Raw genomic sequence first — 14,372 nt, forward strand, 5'->3', positions numbered from 1 at the left:
ATTACTAGACATTGAGTACGAGCATGAGTAGGATATAATCCACCATGAACATAAATATCGTGAAGGCTATGTTGATTTGTTTCAACTACATGTGTGAACATGTGCCAAGTCAAGTCACTTAAATCATTCAAAGGAGGATACCACTCCACTATACCACATCACAACCATTTTAATAGCATGTTGGCACGCAAGGTAAACCATTATAACTCATAGCTAATCAAGCATGGCATAAGCAACTATGATCGCTAATTGTCATTGCAAACATGTTTATTCATAATAGGCTGAATCAGGAACGATGAACTCATCATATTTACAAAAACAAGAGAGGTCGAGTTCATACTAGCTTCTCTCATCTCAGTCAGTCCATCATATATCGTCATGATTGCCTTTCACTTGCACGACCGAACGATATGAAAATAATAAGAGTGCACGTGCATTGGACTAAGTTGGAATCTGCGAGCATTCAATAAACAGGAGAAGACAAGGCAATATGGGCTCTTGGTTAAATCAACAATAATGCATATAAGAGCCACTTCAACAATTTAATCATGGTCTTCTCCTATCGACCCCCAAATAAAAGAAAAGAAATAAAACTATTTACACGGGAAAGCTCCCAACTAGCAAAAGAAGAACGGGAAATCTTTTTGGGTTTTCTTTTTAATTAATACTACTACAACAAGAAAAGTAAACTAACTAAAAGCTACACTATTTTTTTGGTTTTCTTAAGGTTTATCAAACACACAAGAAGAAAGCAGGAAAAAGAAAATAAACTAGCATGGATATTACAGTGAAAGAGTATGAGCACCGACATCTAGTAATGAGTGTGTGAACATAAATGTAATGTCGGTGGGAAATACGTACTCCCCCAAGCTTAGGCTTTTGGCTAAGTTGGTTTATTGCCATGGATGGCCTGGTGGATATCCATAGTTGTAGCCGGGGTCGTACTGAGATGCAGCGGCTATCGCCTCCTGGGCTGCAGCGTGGCGGCGAGCTGCCTCCGCCCTCCTCTCGTACTCATCTGCCTCCCCTCTGGTAATAAAATGTCTTCCTTTTGCCTGATAATCAAAGAAGGCAGGAGCAGGGAGAGTAATACGGACAGCACGACGTCTGTCAAAGATTAAGCGATACCGGAGAGGTGATTCATTCCTCTCGATAAACTGGTGGTGTACCATAGCATTAAAGTCTAAATAAGTAGGTGGCAACTCAATATCATCCTCACGTATGGTTACACCAAGAAAATCAGCCAAGCGGGTTGCATAAATTCCACCAAAGAAATCTCCATTAAATCTATTATGATGCAACCTATGTGCAACAATGGCTCCCAAATTATAAGATTTGTCTCCTAACACAGCACTCCTAAGAATACTGAGGTCAGGGACACACATATGACATGCTTCATCTTTACCATTTATGCACCTACCTATGAAGAGAGCAAAATAATGTATAGCAGGAAAATGAATGCTCCCTATGGTAGCTTGTGCTATGTCTCTAGATTCCCCCATAGTTATACTAGCAAGAAAATTTCTAAATTCAGATTTGCGGGGTTCACTAGCACTACCCCAATGTGGAAGTTTGCAAGCAGTAGTAAAATCCTCTAAGTCCATCATATAAGATTTTTCATAAAGATCAAACAGGACAGTTGGAGAATTACGTGAAAATGAAAATTCAAACCTCCTCACAAAGGAACTAGTGAGATAGTGGTACTGGCGGCACTTTTCTTCCTCGAAGCTCACAAGATCAGTGTTACGCAAATATGCATTGAATTCTTCCTTGATTCCCGCTCGATCCATAAAGTTTTCTGAAGGCCATTCACAAGGCCGCACTGGAGCGTCCCTTGGTGGCTCATCGTCAGCATCACGCATTGCAAGCCTGGGTCCTTGCTTCCTTGAAGAACCACCTTGGTACATTTTCCTAAGCATATTTCTTCCTCTGAAAAATTTATGAAATTTTTAGTAACTTCAAATAAAAGTGAACCAAGCTCAACAAAATTGATAGCAACTTCTCCTACAAGTGCCTAGAGCCTATATCATGCATTAGAACTACTTAGAACCATATAAATTTGACATGCAAGCTCAATAACATGGTCACCTAGGCAGCACAAATTTGCAATGAATAAAGCACTAGAACAAAAACTAATTGGACCAATGGAGGAGTCACATACCAAGGAACAATCCCCCCAAGCAGTTTTGTGAGAGGTGCTTTGAGCAAGGAGATCGAAAATCGCAGCAAAATGAGCTAGAACTCGTGCTTGAGCTAGATGGTGATTTTTTTGGGAGGAAGAAGAAGTGTGTGGGTGCAGGAATAAGTGGAGGGGTGCCACCGTGGGCCCATGAGGCAGGGGCGCGCCCTGTAGGGGTGGGGTGCCCTGGACCCTCGTGGCCAGGTGCTTGCTCCCCCCTGCTGTGTTCTCAGTGCCAAATATTCTCAAATATTCCAGAAAAAATCATATTCCATTTTCAGGGCATTTGGAGAACTTTTATTTTCGGGGTATTTTTATATTGCACGGATAAATCAAAAAACAGACAGAAAAATACTATTTTTACTTTATTTCAACTAAATAACAGAAAGTAAAAGGAGGGTACAGAAGGTTGTGCTTCTACTTTGATCCATCTCATGCTCATCAAAAGGAATCCACTAACAAGGTTGATCAAGGCTTGTTAACAAACTCATTCCGAATAACATGGAACTGGAGAAATTTTGAATAACACTATGTTCCTCAATGGGGATATGCACATCCCCAATAATAAGAATATCATATTTCTTCTTGACAGTAGGAAGAGGAAATTCAAAACCTCCAAAAATAATCGATGGAATTTTTCCAATAGAGTTGATACTATGAACTTGAGGTTGTTTCCTCGGAAAGTGTACCGTATGCTCATTACCATTAACATGAAAAGTGACATTGCCTTTGTTGCAATTAATAACAGCCCCTTTACTACCTGTGTCGGGTTATCAAGACCATGAGTTTCTTCAATAGGTGATGGATTAAGATCATATGTTTCTTCAACAGGTGGTAAATTAAGACCATGTATTTCTTCAATAGGAGGTAAATTCTTAACATCTTCAGCTTTAATACCCTTTTCTTTCATAGATTTCTTTGCCTCTTGCATATCTTCGGGAGTGAGAAATACAACACCTCTTTTCTTCGGAGTTGGTTTAGGAATTGGCTCAGGAAGTGTCCAATTATTTTCATTTTTCAACATATTATTCAATAGAATTTCAGCTTCGTCTGGTGTTCTTTCCCTGAAAACAGAACCAGCACAACTATCCAGGTAATCTCTGGAAGCATCGGTTAGTCCATTATAAAAGATATCAAGTATTTCATTTTTCTTAAGAGGATGATCAGGCAAAGCATTAAGTAACTAGAGAAGCCTCCCCCAAGCTTGTGGGAGACTCTCTTTTTCAATTTGCACAAAATTATATATTTCCCTTAAAGCAGCTTGTTTCTTATGAGCAGGGAAATATTTAGCAGAGAAGTAATAAATCATATCCTGGGGACTACGTGTTGGAAATATGCCCTAGAGGCAATAATAAATGGTTATTATTATATTTCTTTGTTCATGGTAATTGTCTATTATTCATGCTATAATTGTATTGTCCGGAAATCGTAATACATGTGTGAATACATAGACCACAAAGTGTCCCTAGTAAGCCTCTAGTTGACTAGCTCGTTGATCAACAGATAGTCATGGTTTCCTGACTATGGACATTGGATGTCATTGATAACGGGATCACATCATTAGGAGAATGATGTGATGGACAAGACCCAATCCTAAGCATAGCATAAAAGATCGTGTAGTTTCGTTTGCTAGAGCTTTTCCAATGTCAAGTATCTTTTCCTTAGACCATGAGATCGTGCAACTCCCGGATACCGTAGGAGTGCTTTGGGTGTGCCAAACGTCACAACGTAACTGGGTGACTATAAAGGTGCACTACGGGTATCTCCGAAAGTGTCTGTTGGGTTGGCACGGATCGAGACTGGGATTTGTCACTCCGTGTGACGGAGAGGTATCGCTGGGCCCACTCGGTAATGCATCATCATAATGAGCTCAATGTGACTAAGGCGTTAGTCACGGGATCATGCATTGCGGTACGAGTAAAGAGACTTGCCGGTAACGAGATTGAACAAGGTATTGGGATACCGACGATCGAATCTCGGGCAAGTAACATACCGATTGACAAAGGGAATTGCATACGGGATTGATTGAATCCTCGACACCGTGGTTCATCCGATGAGATCATCGTGGAACATGTGGGAGCCAACATGGGTATCCAGATCCCGCTGTTGGTTATTGACCGGAGAGGCGTCTCGGTCATGTCTGCATGTCTCCCGAACCCGTAGGGTCTACACACTTAAGGTCCGGTGACGCTAGGGTTGTAGAGATATATGTATGCGGAAACCCGAAAGTTGTTCGGAGTCCCGGATGAGATCCCGGACGTCACGAGAGGTTCCGGAATGGTCCGGAGGTGAAGAATTATATATAGGAAGTCCAGTTTTGGCCACCGGGAAAGTTTCGGGGGTTATCGGTATTGTACCGGGACCACCGGAAGGGTCCCGGGGGTCCACCGGGTGGGGCCACCTGTCCCGGAGGGCCCCGTGGGCTGAAAGTGGAGGGGAACCAGCCCCTAGTGGGCTGGGGCGCCACCTTGGGCCTCCCCCTCATGCGCCTAGGGTTGGAAACCCTAGGGGGGAGTTCCCCCTTGCCTTGGGGGGCAAGGCAACCCCTTCCCCCCTTGGCCGCCGCCCCCCCCCTTGGAGATCCCATCTCCTAGGGCTGCGCACCCCCCTTGGGGGCCTATATAAAAGGGGGGGAGGGAGGGCAGCACACTACAGCCTTTGGCGCCTCCCTCCTCCCCTGCAACACCTCTCTCTCTCGCGCAGAAGCTCGGCGAAGCCCTGCCGGAGAGCCGCTACATCCACCACCACGCCGTCGTGCTGTTGGATCTCCATCAACCTCTCCTCCCCCCTTGCTGGATCAAGAAAGGAGGAGACGTCGCTGCACCGTACGTGTGTTGAACGCGGAGGTGCCGTACGTTCGGCACTCGGTCATCGGTGATTTGGATCACGGCGAGTACGACTCCGTCATCCACGTTCATTGGAACGCTTCCGCTCGCGATCTACAACGGTATGTAGATGCACTCCCTTCCCCTCGTTGCTAGTAGACTCCATAGATGCATCTTGGTGAGCGTAGGAAAATTTTAAAATTATGCTACGATTCCCAACAGTGGCATCATGAGCCAGGCCTATGCGTAGTTACTATGCACGAGTAGAACACAAAGCAGTTGTGGGCGTTGAGTTTGCCAATTCTTCTTGCCGCTACTAGTCGTTTCTTGTTTCGGCGGCATTGTAGGATGAAGCGGCCCGGACCGACCTTACACGTACGCTTACGTGAGACTGGTTCCACCGACTGACATGCACAAGTTGCATAAGGTGGCTAGCGGGTGTCTGTCTCTCCTACTTTAGTTGGAACGGATTCGATGAAAAGGGTCCTTATGAAGGGTAAATAGAAATTGGCAAATCACGTTGTGGTCATACGTAGGTAAGAAACGTTCTTGCTAGAAACCTACAAACCACGTAAAAACTTGCAACAACAATTAGAGGACGTCTAACTTGTTTTTGCAGCAAGTGCTATGTGATGTGATATGGCCAGAAGATGTGATGTATGAGATTGATCATATTCTTGTAATAGGAATCACGACTTGCATGTCGATGAGTATGACAACCGGCAGGAGCCATAGGAGTTGTCTTTATTATTTTGCATGACCTGCGTGTCATTGAATAACGCCATGTAAATTACTTTACTTTGTTGCTAAACGCGTTAGCCATAGAAGTAGAAGTAATCGTTGGCGTGACGACTTCATGAAGACACAATGATGGAGATCATGATGATGGAGATCATGGTGTCATGCCGGTGACGAAGATGATCATGGTGCCCCGAAGATGGAGATCAAAGGAGCATGATGATATTGGCCATATCATGTCACTATTTGATTGCATGTGATGTTTATCATGTTTTTGCATCTTATTTGCTTAGAACGACGGTAGTAAGTAAGATGATCCCTTATAATAATTTCAAGAAAGTGTTCACCCTAACTGTGCACCGTTGCGAAGGTTCGTTGTTTCGAAGCACCACGTGATGATCGGGTGTGATAGATTCTAACGTTCGAATACAACGGGTGTTGACGAGCCTAGCATGTACAGACATGGCCTCGGAACACACGCAATACACTTAGGTTGACTTGACGAGCCTAGAATGTACAGACATGGCCTCGGAACACGGAGGACCGAAAGGTCGAGCATGAGTCGTATAGAAGATACGATCTGTTGGAAATATGCCCTAGAGGCAATAATAAATGGTTATTATTATATTTCTGTGTTCATGATAATAGTCTTTTATTCATGCTATAATTGTATTGTCCGGAAATCGTAATACATGTGTGAATACATAGACCACAACCTGTCCCTAGTAAGCCTCTAGTTGACTAGCTCGTTGATCAACAGATAGTCATGGTTTCCTGACTATGGACATAGGATGTCATTGATAACGGGATCACATCATTAGGAGAATGATGTGATGGACAAGACCCAACTTAAGCATAGCATAAAAGATCGTGTAGTTTCGTTTGCTAGAGCTTTTCCAATGTCAAGTATCTTTTCCTTAGACCATGAGATCGTGCAACTCCCGGATACCGTAGGAGTGCTTTGGGTGTGCCAAACGTCACAACGTAACTGGGTGACTATAAAGGTGCATTACGGGTATCTTCGAAAGTGTCTGTTGGGTTGGCACGGATCGAGACTGGGATTTGTCACTCCGTGTGACGGAGAGGTATCTCTGGGCCCACTCGGTAATGCATCATCATAATGAGCTCAATGTGACTAAGGCGTTAGTCACGGGATCATGCATTGCGGTACGAGTAAAGAGACTTGCCGGTAACGAGATTGAACAAGGTATTGGGATACCGACGATCGAATCTCGGGCAAGTAACATACCGATTGACAAAGGGAATTGCATACGGGATTGATTGAATCCTCGACACCGTGGTTCATCCGATGAGATCATTGTGGAACATGTGGGAGCCAACATGGGTATCCAGATCCCGCTGTTGGTTATTGACCGGAGAGGCGTCTCGGTCATGTCTGCATGTCTCCCGAACCCGTAGGGTCTACACACTTAAGGTCCGGTGACGCTAGGGTTGTAGCGATACATGTATGCGGAAACCCGAAAGTTTTTCTGAGTCCCGGATGAGATCGCGGACGTCACGAGAGGTTCCGGAATGGTCCGGAGGTGAAGAATTATATATAGGAAGTCAAGTTTCGGCCACCGGGAAAGTTTCGGGGGTTACCGGTATTGTACCGGGACCACCGGAAGGGTCCCGGGGGTCCACCGGGTGGGGCCACCTATCCCGGAGGGCCCCGTGGGCTGAAAGTGGAAGGGAACCAGCCCTTAGTGGGCTGGGGCGCCCCCCCTTGGGCCTGCCCCCATGCGCCTAGGGTTGGGAACCCTAGGGGGGAGTTCCCCCTTGCCTTGGGGGGCAAGGCAACCCCTTCGCCCCTTGTGGCCGCCGCCCCCCCCCCCCCCTTGAGATCCCATTTCTTGGGGCCGGCGCCCCCCCAGGGGGCCTATATAAAGGGGGGGAGGGAGGGCAGCAACACACAGCCTTGGGCGCCTCCCTCCTCCCCTGCAACACCTCTCTCTCTCTCGCAGAAGCTTGCGAAGCCCTGCCGGAGACCCGCTACATCCACCACCACGCCGTCGTGCTGTTGGATCTCCATCAACCTCTCCTTCCCCCTTGCTGGATCAAGAAGGAGGAGACGTCGCTGCACCGTACGTGTGTTGAACGCGGAGGTGCCGTCCGTTCGGCACTCGGTCATCGGTGATTTGGATCACGGCGAGTACGACTCCGTCATCCACGTTCATTGCAACGCTTCCGCTCGCGATCTACAAGGGTATGTAGATGCACTCCTTTCCCCTCGTTGCTAGTAGACTCCATAGATGCATCTTGGTGAGCGTAGGAAAATTTTAAAATTATGCTACGATTACCAACAGTGGCATCATGAGCCAGGTCTATGCGTAGTTACTATGCACGAGTAGAACACAAAGCAGTTGTGGGCGTTGAGTTTGCCAATTCTTCTTGTCGCTACTAGTCGTTTCTTGTTTCGGCGGCATTGTAGGATGAAGCGGCCCGGACCGACCTTACACGTACGCTTACGTGAGACAGGTTCCACCGACTGACATGCACTAGATGCATAAGGTGGCTAGTGGGTGTCTGTCTCTCCTACTTTAGTCGGAACGGATTTGATGAAAAGGGTCCTTATGAAGGGTAAATAGAAATTGGCAAATCACGTTGTGGTCATACGTAGGTAAGAAAACGTTCTTGCTAGAAACCTACAAACCACGTAAAAACTTGCAACAACAATTAGAGGACGTCTAACTTGTTTTTGCAGCAAGTGCTATGTGATGTGATATGGCCATAAGATGTGATGAATGATATATGTGATGTATGAGATTGATCATATTCTTGTAATAGGAATCACGACTTGCATGTCGATGAGTGTGACAACCGGCAGGAGCCATAGGAGTTGTCTTTATTATTTTGCATGACCTGCGTGTCATTGAATAACGCCATGTAAATTACTTTACTTTGTTGCTAAACGCGTTAGCCATAGAAGTAGAAGTAATCATTGGCGTGACGACTTCATGAAGACACAATGATGGAGATCATGGTGTCATGCCGGTGACAAAGATGATCATGGTGCCCCGAAGATGGAGATCAAAGGAGCATGATGATATTGGCCATATCATGTCACTATTTGATTGCATGTGATGTTTATCATGTTTTTGCATCTTATTTGCTTAGAACGACGGTAGTAAGTAAGATGATCCCTTATAATAATTTCAAGGAAGTGTTCACCCTAACTGTGCACCGTTGCGAAGGTTCGTTGTTTCGAAGCACCACGTGATGATCGGGTGTGATAGATTCTAACGTTCGAATACAACGGGTGTTGACGAGCCTAGCATGTACAGACATGGCCTCGGAACACACGCAATACACTTAGGTTGACTTGACGAGCCTAGCATGTACAGACATGGCCTCGGAACACGGAGGACCGAAAGGTCGAGCATGAGTCGTATAGAAGATACGATCAACATGGAGATGTTCACCGATCTTGACTAGTCTGTCTCACGTGATGATCGGTCACGGCCTAGTTAAACTCGGATCATGTTTCACTTAGATGACTAGAGGGATGTCTATCTGAGTGGGAGTTCATAATCAGATGAACTTCATTATCATGAACATAGTCAAAAAGGTATTTGCAAATTATGTCATAGCTTGTGCTTCAGTTCTACTGGTTAAGATATGTTCCTAGAGAAAATTTAGTTGAAAGTCGGCAGTAGCAATTATGCGGACTGGGTCCGTAAACTGAGGATTGTCCTCATTGCTGCACAGAAGGCTTATGTCCTTAATGCACCGCTCGGTGTGCTGAACCTCAGCGTCGTCTGTAGATGTTACGAAACATCTGACATACACGTTTTGATAACTACGTGATAGTTCAGTGCGGTTTAGAATTGTGGCACCAAAGACGTTTTTGAAACGTCGCAGAACATGTGAGATGTTCCGAAGACTGAAATTGGGATCTCAGACTAGTGCCCACGTCAAGAGGTATGAGACCTCTGACAAGTTTCTTAAGCCTGCAAACTAAGGGAGAAAAGCTCAATCGTTGAGTGTGTGCTCAGATTGTCTGAGTGCCACAATCGCTTGAATCGAGTGGGAGTTAATCTCCCAGATGAGATAGTGATAGTTCTCCATATTCACTGCCACCAAGCTAGTAGAGCTTCGTGATGAACTATAACACATCAAGGATAATTATGATGATCCTTGAGCTATTCGCGATGTTTGACACCGCGAGAGTAGAAATCAAGAAGGAGCATCAATTGTTGATGGTTAGTAAAACCACTAGTTTAAGAAGGGCAAGGGCAAAAGGGATACTTCATGAAACAGCAAGTCGTTTGCTGCTCTAGTGAAGAATCCCAAGGTTGAACCCAAACCCGAGACTAAGTGCTTCTGTAATGAGAGGAACGGTCACTGAAGCAGTACTACCCTAGATACTTGGTAGATGAGAAGGCAGGCAAGGTCGACAGAAGTATATTGGATATACGTTATATGAATGTGTACTCTACTAGTACTCCTAGTAGCACCAGGGTATTAGATACTGGTTCAGTTGCTAAGTGTTAGTAACTCGAAATAAAAGCTGCGGAATAAATGGAGACTAGCTAAAGGTGAGATGACGATATGTGTTGGAAGTGTTTCCAAGCTTGATGTGATCAAGCATCGCATGCTCCCTCTACCATCGAGATTTGGTGTTTGCGTTGAACATGATTGGATTATGTTTACCGCAAAACGGTTATTCATTTAAGGAGAATAATGGTTACTCTGTTTATTTGAATAATACCTTCAATGGTCTTGCACCTAAAATGAATCTCGATCGTAGTGATACACATGTTCATGCCAAAAGATATAAGATAGTAATGATAGTACCACATACTTGTGGCACTGCCACTTGAGTCATATTGGTGTAGAACGCATGAAGAAGCTCCATGTAGGTGGATCTTTGGACTCAATCGTTTTTGAAAAGATTGAGACATGCGAACCATGTCTATTGGTATATATGCATGAAGAAACTCCATACAGATGGATCGTTTGGACTCACTTGATTATGAATCACTTGAGACATGCAAATCATACCACATGGGCAAAATGACTGAAAGTCCTCGTTTTCAGTGAGATGGAACAAGAGAGCAACTTATTGGAAGTAATACATTTTGATGTACGCAGTCCAATGAGTGCTGAGGCATGCAGTGGATATCGTTATGTTCTTACTTCACAGATGATTTGAGTAGATGCTGATTGTATTTACTTGATGAAACACTAGTCTGAATTATTGAAAGGTTCAAGTAATTTCAGAGTGAAGTTGAAGATCGTCGTGACAAGAGGATAAAATGTCTATGATATGATCATAGAGATGAGTATCTGAGATACGAGTTTGGCACACAATTGAGACATTGTGGAAAGTGTTTCACAATTAATACCGCCTGGAACACCATAGTGTGATGGTGTGTCCGAACATCATAACTGCACCCTATTGGATATGGTGCATACCATGATGTTTCTTATCAAATTACCACTATCATTTATGGGTTAGGCATTAGAGACAACCGCATTCACTTTAAAAGGGGCACCACGCAATTCCGTTGAGACGACACCGTTTATAGAAACCTAAGTTGTCGTTTCTTAAAAGTTTGGGGCTGCAATGCTTATGTGAAAAAGTTTCAGGCTGATAAGCTCGAACCCAAAGCGGATAAATGCATCTTCATAGAATACCCAAAAACAGTTGGGTATACCTCCTATTTCAGATCTGGAAGCAAAAGTAATTGCTTCTAGAAACGAGTCCTTTCTTGAGAAAAAGTTTCTCTCGAAAGAATTGAGTGGGAGGATGGTGGAGACTTGATAAGGTTATTGAACCGTCGCTTCAACTAGTGTGTAGCAGGGCACAGGAAGTTGTTCCTGTGGCACCTACACCAATTGAAGTGGAAGCTTATGATAGTGATCATGAAACTTCGGATCAAGTCACTACCAAACCTCGTAGGACGACGAGGATGCGCACTACTTCAGAGTAATGCGTGATCCTGTCTTGGAAGTCATGTTGCTAGACAACAATGAACCTACGAGCTATGGAGAAGCGATGGTGGGCCCATATTCCGACGAATGGCTCGAGGCCATGAAATCCGAGATAGAATCCATGTATCAGAACAAAGCGTGGACTTTGGTGAACTTGCCCGATGATCGGCAAGCCATTGAGATAAATGGATCTTTAAGAAGAAGACGGACATGGATGGTAATGTTACCGTCTATGAAGCTCGACTTGTGGCAAAGAGTATTTTCACAAGTTCAAGGAGTTGACTACGATGAGTTTTTCTCATCCGTAGCGATGCTTAGGTCCGTCGGAATCATGTTAGCATTAGCTACATTTATGAAATCTGGCAGATGGATGTCAAAACAAGTTTCCTTACCAGTTTTTTGTGAGGAAAGGTTGTATGTGATACAATCAGAAAGGTTTTGTCGATCCTAAGGATGCTAAAAGGTATGCTAGCTCCAGCGATCCTTCCATGGATTAGAGCAAGCATCTCGGAGTCAGAATATACGCTTTGATGGAGTGATCAAAGTTTTTGGGTTATACAAAGTTTGTTAGAAACTTGTATTTACAATAAAGTGAGTGGGAGCGCTACAACATTTCTGATAAGTATATGTGAATGACATATTGTTGATCCGAAATGATGTAAAATTTCTGGAAAGCATAAAGGGTTGTTTGAAAGGAGTTTTTCAAAGGAAGACCTGGATAAAGCTGCTTACATATTGGGCATCAAGATCCATAGAGATAGATCAAGACGCCTGATGATACTTTCAAAAGACAGCACACCTTGACATGATTTTGAAAGAGTTCAAAATAGATCAGCAAAGAAGGAGTTCTTGGCTGTGTTACAAGGTGTGAGTGTTGAGTGAGACTCAAGACCTGACCACAGCGGAAGATAGAGAAAGGACGAAGGTCATCCCCTATGCTTTAGACATAGGCTCTATAGTATGCTATGCTGTGTACCGCACATGTAGTGTGCCTTGCCATGAGTTGGTCAAGAGGGTACAATGGTGATCCGGGAAAGGATCTCATGACAGCGGTCGAACTTATCCTTAGTACCTAGTGGATTAAGGAATTTTCTCGATTATGGAGGTGGAAAGGAGTTTGTCGTAAAGGGTTACGCCGATGCGAACTTTGACACTAATCCGGATGACTCTGAGTAGTAAACCGGATTCGTATAGTAGAGCAATTATTTGAAATGGCTCCAAATAGCGCGTGGTAGCATCCACAAGATGACATAGATATTCGTAAAGCACACGGTTCAGAAAGGTTCAGACCCGTTGACTAATAACCTCTCTCACAAGCATAACATGACCAAACCAGAACACATTGAGTGATAATCACATAGTGATGTGAACTAGATTGTTGACTCTAGTAAACTCTTTAGATGTTGGTCACATGGTGATGTGACCAGTGAGTGTTAATCACATGGTGATGTGAACTAGATTATTGACTCTAGTACAAGTGGGAGACTGTTGGAAATATGCCCTAGAGGCAATAATAAATGGTTATTATTATATTTCTTTGTTCATGGTAATTGTCTATTATTCATGCTATAATTGTATTGTCCGGAAATCGTAATACATGTGTGAATACATAGACCACAAAGTGTCCCTAGTAAGCCTCTAGTTGACTAGCTCGTTGATCAACAGATAGTCATGGTTTCCTGACTATGGACATTGGATGTCATTGATAACGGGATCACATCATTAGGAGAATGATGTGATGGACAAGACCCAATCCTAAGCATAGCATAAAAGATCGTGCAGTTTCATTTGCTAGAGCTTTTCCAATGTCAAGTATCTTTTCCTTAGACCATGAGATTGTGCAACTCCCGGATACCGTAGGAGTGCTTTGGGTGTGCCAAACGTCACAACGTAACTGGGTGACTATAAAGGTGCACTACGGGTATCTCCGAAAGTGTCTGTTGGGTTGGCACGGATCGAGACTGGGATTTGTCACTCCGTGTGACGGAGAGGTATCTCTGGGCCCACTCGGTAATGCATCATCATAATGAGCTCAATGTGACTAAGGCGTTAGTCACGGGATCATGCATTGCGGTACGAGTAAAGAGACTTGCCGGTAACGAGATTGAACAAGGTATTGGGATACCGACGATCGAATCTTGGGCAAGTAACATACCGATTGACAAAGGGAATTGCATACGGGATTGATTGAATCCTCGACACCGTGGTTCATCCGATGAGATCATTGTGGAACATGTGGGAGCCAACATGGGTATCCAGATCCCGCTGTTGGTTATTGACCGGAGAGGCGTCTCGGTCATGTCTGCATGTCTCCCGAACCCGTAGGGTCTACACACTTAAGGCCCGGTGACGCTAGGGTTGTAGAGATATATGTATGCGGAAACACGGAAGTTGTTCGGAGTCCCGGATGAGATCCCGGACATCACGAGAGGTTCCGGAATGGTCCGGAGGTGAAGAATTATATATAGGAAGTCAAGTTTCGGCCACCGGGAAAGTTTCGGGGGTTACCGGTATTGTACCGGGACCACTGGAAGGGTCCCGGGGGTCCACCGGGTGGGGCCACCTATCCCGGAGGGCCCCGTGGGCTGAAAGTGGAAGGGAACCAGCCCTTAGTGGGCTGGGGCGCCCCCCCTTGGGCCTGCCCCCATGCGCCTAGGGTTGGGAACCCTAGGGGGGGAGTTCCCCCTTGCCTT

Source organism: Triticum aestivum, chromosome 6D (genome assembly GCF_018294505.1).
Source record: "Triticum aestivum cultivar Chinese Spring chromosome 6D, IWGSC CS RefSeq v2.1, whole genome shotgun sequence".
Lineage (NCBI taxonomy): Eukaryota > Viridiplantae > Streptophyta > Magnoliopsida > Poales > Poaceae > Triticum > Triticum aestivum.